Here is a 6,717-nt window from a genome sequence, read left to right as displayed (position 1 = left end):
CTATTGACAAAATATTACCTGTTGAAGTCACACATTCTGGTAAGGTTGGGTAAAGTTGAGTAATGTAATGTAATGTAAGGTAAACGAACATGGCAAGGTAGTATACTGTATAGCCTACTGTAAATCACACAGTGACTTCATAAGGTGCTTAGGTCTAGAGTGCACTGCTAGGTGATGATGTGAGAGGAGGCAACTCAGGCAGGCAGGCTGTCAGGGGCCCCTAGGCACAGTTAGACTGGGTAGGAGAATCCTGGCCGAATTTTTTAAACGTATATTTTTCCATATATTGACACATCTTATGTGTTTTAATCAAATCAACTATATTAATTTAATCACGCTGTTTGATTAAATAATTAAGACACACAAATGACTAGAGGGAGGGAGTCCGACCAGCAATTGATTTGATTGTTTGTGCAGGGCCGGGCTGAGTCTTGATGCGCTGTTAAAAAAGAAAAAATACAGCGAGTGACTGTGTGACTAGCACCCGTCATCTCTCTCTCCTCCCTGCTGCAGCGACCACCATAGAACATCCGTGTTTATCGCGCTGAAGCTAACAGTAATAACATACATTTTTCTGACTGAAAAGTTCTGTTACCAAAATCCCTAATTTGTTTAGGAAAAACATTCCCTATTCCCACAACCCTTGCTCTCTTTATGTGACACATGTATGCATTGCATGCACGTGACTAAAGAATGTTGGAATGAGAATGTCTGTGTCCTGAGCCTGACTCTGCCTTAGCCACATCACCTAGACTTATGACAGTGCCATTTAAAATGTATTGGAAAGAAGTTATCAAGTAATTTCCCACGCTATAGAACATTTACAAAACTATTTGTTAATCTTGTGTGACATATCCTATAGGGTTAAATGGAATCCAAAGTCAAACATTCTTGCCTTTTAGGCCTAAATGAAAATGTTGTTTTAAAGTGGGAATTTTTATGGAAATTAAAGTTGCCAACTCTGCTTCATTATAAATAACAAAACACCCCAGACTGCAATGAAATTAAATGTGCTACTTTCAATTCCTTGTAAAAGTAGAGATTTTTCCGTCTGTCAGTATTATCAGCATTCTTTATTCCTCTTTTCTGTATACCACTCTGGAAAGATAGCTAGCATTAATGTTCTATACACGTGCTCTGACATGTGGCTGGTTGTGATATGGTTTAAAGAGAGGGTGCTGGAAAATACATTAATTCATTAATTGCACTTCATCATTGATGTACAGTTTCGAGCTAAAAGCATTAATATTGGTTAAATTCAATGAGGAGCATGCACGGGTGTGTTTCTGTTAAATCATCTACAGCTTTATGTATCCAAGAAATTAAATAACCAAGAGTAAAATACATTGGGATTAAAAGGAGCCCTCAGTAGAACTGTTCAATTATTTTATGAGGGTGTAGCCGCAGAGGAGTGTTGGATGGATGAGTCATACTTTCAGGTAAACCTGAAAATGAGAGAAAAAGAGAGAGAGAGATGAGGGAGTGGGAGAGAGAAGGTGGGGATATGGGAGAAAGGGAGAATGAAGAGAGAGGTAGAGGGGGTACAGGAAGAAGAGAGAATGAAATAAGGGATGAAAAAGAGTGCAGAATAGAACTTTGAGCGGTGGACAGGGAGAAGAGTATGTACTGTAGGTGGGTATAGGACTGGAGAGAGGAAAGGGAGAGAGACAGAACCAGTCTTTCTGGAAACGCCCCAACACTTGTCCACCCCAGGTATAAACACAGACAATCAAACCCTGTATGAGCATGTCATACAAAGACACACATACACACACACACACACACACACACACACACACACACACACACACACACACACACACACACACACACACACACACACACACACACACACACACACACACACAAAGAGATTGGCTCTAACATGTTTAATGGAACTTAATAACAAGGGTGGAGTACAGCTGTAAATTCCCCCTCTCTCTCCCTCCCTCTACCTTAGTCTCTCTCACTTTCTCCTTTTCTCTGTCCTCTCTTTCTATCTGCTCCATTTGAAACACGACACTCTTGTCATGATGAAGCAGTGTTGGTGTAACCCAAGCTGAGGTGGCGTCAGGCACAGAGAGAGACATAAAGAGAGGCTTGTATACAGACATCCCTGAGCTGGCTCTAGTCTATACTGACACAACCTCATGTGGACATATGGGTTATGATGTTAAATTAACCAGTAGAATACACACGGGGGAGGGTTTCTTTGTAGCTAAATTATTACAATCGTACTGCATTTCAAATGTTACTCCAGTCCCTACATAGTGCACTACTTTTGACCTGGGCTCATAGGACTCTGGTCAAATGTAATGAAGTATGTGGGCCCTGGTCAAACATAATGCACAATGTAGGGAATGTGTGCTGTTTTGGTACACAGGCATATATTCTCTCCACATCCCTGCTAAACAGTCATGAGAATGTGAACAGAAGCACTTTGCTGTTCTACAAATAGGGTTGTTGAGGGAAATAACATGCTACTTTAGTTTACGAAGGCTTCAGGAAATTCACTTTGATCAGGTGTTGCAGAAAGTCCTGGAGGTTTTGTGTTTTGTCTTCTGTGGTATAGCTGTTCTTAGTAATAAGAGGGGAATCCAGTGTGAGATAATGATAATAATAATCATCACAGGTTTATTATTCACACAGATATTATGATCACAAGTGTACTATATTCACACTGGTATTAGAGACGGACACACCTTGTTAATTAGATGTGACTGTTCTGGGAACAGACTGAAAAGGTGACTCACCTAAGACATGTCTGTTGACAAGCAGGTGCATACATGCACATACCTGTTCCTCTTCATGGCAGTTATTATTGGGGTCAGAGAGAGAGGAAACATCTCTGTCAAATATAGAGTTGGAGGGAGTTTTATTGATGATCAGGGTCGAGGTAAGGTTTATGAAGACTGCTAATGAGTTGTTCAAGGGTGCTGCTGTAGGTGTGGTGTGTGTGGTCGGTGGTGTGTTTAGGAGTTGGGAATAAAACAAAAAATGTATATATTTGACTAAGTTCAGTTGAAAGTTTTGTGGGTTGAGTCCCAAATAGCACCATAATCGTTATATCAGTTACAGTAGTTTGGTTAGTTCTCACTAGAGGGAGACCAGCCTGGTCTCATAGACTAGATGTAACTTGGGAGACAGAGTGAATATATGAACTCCACAGTCCACTCCTCTCAGTGAGACAGCAACAGTATCGTTCTGGGTATCATTATGTACCCCCCTCAGGCAGGCGTTGTCATGACTGAGACACTCCTACTAGGCCATGACAGGGCGTGACAAGGCCGTCACCAGGTAGGCATGACCAGGTGGGGCATGGCAGGGTGTCCTGCCAGGTAGACACACCCAAAAGCAGGATCTACCTGTGCTGCCTAGCACCCTGTCTAACACTAGTTATTGTGAGGTAACAACCAGTGGAGGCTCCTCAGAGGAGGAAGGGGAGGACCATCCTCCTCAGTGAAATTTAATAAAAATAAAAATAGTGATACACTAAAAAAACTTTTCCTTTTTAGATAAAACTATACTAAATATATTCATATGTCACCAAATAATTGAGTAAAACACACTATTTTGCAAGGAAGATCTATAGTAATTTCAACAGCACTCTCTGGGTCAGCACCATGATGTAGTCAGAGGACAGCTAGCTTCTGTCCTCCTCTGGATCCATTGACTTCAATACAAAACCTAGGAGGCTCGTAGGCCTCACCCCTTCCATAGACCTACATGGTAATTATGACCACTTCTGGAGGACATCCTCCAATCAATCAAAGCTTTTTCAGTATGAACTGACATGTTGTCCATCCAATCATACGATTAGGATCAGAAAACAAACCTAGTGCTTTGTATTGGGGTTGTGCCGCAGAGGATTATAAGGAGTTCTATGTGTTGAGAAGCTTGAGTTGGTGGCATTATTGGATAGAGATTGAAAAGTGATAGTTGAGTATTTTTTTGATATTATTCAATTCAAATTAGTTTCTTCAAGTTACAGGAGATGGAGGAGGTAGATTATACATTGTTTTCTTGGTTTTATAACTTTATTTTTGTTTCCAGTTAGTGCAATTTATTTAAATTTGCCCTGCTAACTTCAGTAGCAAGTACTGTTAGCAATAGCAAACTAGCTAGATACCAGCTCGAGTGTGCACTTTTCACCACCAATGCTACCGCAAATTGTGTTTAGTTTTTGTTGAACCCCTTTCATTCTCTGGGGTACACAGAAAAGGTGTGAATTAAAACCGAGGGTCGACCTCTGCCTGAGATCTGTTTCATGAAGAAAGATGAAAAGGTGAGGGCGTTTAATACCAATTGGTATCAAAAGTATAGCTGGTTAACGGGGAGCCTTTCATGAATCCGCTTGTAGAGGTATCTCCAGATTGTCTAGGGAGGGAGGCCTACATCTGATGTGGGTAGTACCACCCACTCCCATTGATTTGCTGAAGAAGCCTGGGTTCCCACTGGGCATGGATCACTGATTGTCAACTTGATGAAATTCAAAGGACCGTACCCACCTGTCGCGGTCGCACTCAAATCACCCAAGCACATTTGGTGTATGCTAATGGTGCGACGCTACCGTCTGTGGGATTATTACTGAACGCCTCTAAGTCAGAATCCCCCCTAAACGTAACGATACCGTAGTGTAACAGTATAGACTTTACGTCCGTCCCCTCGCCCCGACCTGGGCGCGAACCAGGGACGCTCTGCACACATCAACAGTCACACTCGAAGCATCGTTACCCATCACTCCACAAAAGAGCAAGAGCAAGGGGAACCACTACTTCAAGGTCTCAGAGCAAGTGACAAATGGCCTGTCCCATGACGCCAGACTATAACTGTGCTCATGGGTCGTCCACTGATTTAGTTAAACTCCAAAGGGAATTGGAGTTTCCTTCATTAAACAGTCCAAAATCACATTACACAATTTCACAAACAGTATCATCCTCACTCATTCATCTTATACAACAATTAGATGTTATCCTCATAACTGGGGCTATTGTATAAACAGCGTTATGGTAATGTGGCCGTATTGTCTCCCATGAGTTTCACAAAATTGTACCAAACGGACCAGTTCGTAGCTGGATTCTTCACCGATCTTTTATACCTTCTCCAGAACATAAATGTCGTTCGGTTCTCCAGTTCTGTGAGGTGGAAGAAATTCCTTTGTTCTCTCTATGAAACTCACTCTCTCTCTATACTGTGGCCATGAGGATTTAATCTCCTCCAGGAATTTACGACTTCTCTGACAACAGCAGCCTGGTTGTAGGAGACAGAGAGAGATGGTGCCAAGGTAGGGAGATGGTGCTCGCGGTGTCCAAAGAGGGCAACGTCATGACAGTGGCCATTCTGAACCTTGGTTGAGGTCAGCAGGTCACATGACCAAGGAGCTATTGAAATGTAAAATTTAGAAAAATTAATGTAAAATTGAGTGAGATGAAAATGGAAAAATTAAAGGGTGTGCAATGTGTAGGCCCACTGAGTGTACATTCTAAACCTTGTTTGAGTCAAGTTGGTCACATGATCAAGGAGCTATTGAAATGTACAATTTTGACAAATTCATGTAAAATCACCTGACATGAAAATGGACAAACAAAAGGGTGTGCAATATAGAAGGGTCATTAGTGGCCATTCTGGACCTTGGTTGAAGTCAGTAGGTTACATGACCAAGGAGCTATTGAAACGTAACATTTTGAAAAATTAATGTAAAATCGAGTGAGATGAAAATGGACGAACTAAAGGGTGTGCAATGTGTAGGCCCACTGAGTGTACATTCTGAACCTTGGTTGAGGTCAATAGGTCACATAACCAAGGAGCTATTGAATGTAACATGTTGAAAATTAATGTAAAATCAAGTGAGATGAAAAGGGACAAACTAAAGGGTGTGCAATATAGAAGGGTAGTTCATTGCCATTCTGAACCTTGGTTGAGGTCAGCAGATCACATGACCAAGGAGCTATTGAAATGTACAATTTTGAAAAGTCTATGTAAAATCACCTGAGATGAAAAGGGACAATCAAAAGGGTGTGCAATATAGAAGGGTGGGTTAGTGGCCATTCTGAACATTGGTTGAGGTCAGTAGGTCGCATGACCAAGGAGCTATTGAAATATAAAGTTTTGAAAAATGCATGTAAAATCGAGTGAGATGAAAATGAACAAACTAAAGGGTGTGCAATGTGTAGGCCCACTGAGTGTACATTCTGAACCTTGTTTGAGGTCAGTAGGTCACATGACCAAGGAGCTATTGACTGTAACATGTTGAAAATAAATGTATAATCGAGTGAGATGAAAGTGGATAAACGCAAGGGTGTGCAATGTGTAGGCCCACTGAGTGTACATTCGGAAACTTGTTTGATTCAAGTAGGTCACATGACCAAGGAGCTATTGACATTTTAAAAAGTGAAACATTAATGTATAATTGAGTAAGATTAAAATAGACAAACTAAAGGGTGTGCAATGTGTAGGCCCACTGAGTGTACATTCTGCACCTTGTTTGAGGCTAGTAGGTCACATGACAAAGGAGCTTTTGAAATGTTTTATTTTGAATAATGTATGTAAAATCACCTGAGATGAAAGGGACATACAAAAGGGTGTACAATATAGAAGGGTAGTTGGTGGACATTCTGAACCTTGTTTGAGGTCAGTAGGTCATATGGCCAAGGAGCTATTGAATATAACATGTTGAATATTCATGTATAATCAAGTGAGATTAAAATGGACAATCTA

The sequence above is a fragment of the Oncorhynchus clarkii genome, chromosome 5, assembly GCF_045791955.1.
Source record: "Oncorhynchus clarkii lewisi isolate Uvic-CL-2024 chromosome 5, UVic_Ocla_1.0, whole genome shotgun sequence".
NCBI lineage: Eukaryota > Metazoa > Chordata > Actinopteri > Salmoniformes > Salmonidae > Oncorhynchus > Oncorhynchus clarkii.
Note: the sequence above shows the minus strand (reverse complement) of the source record.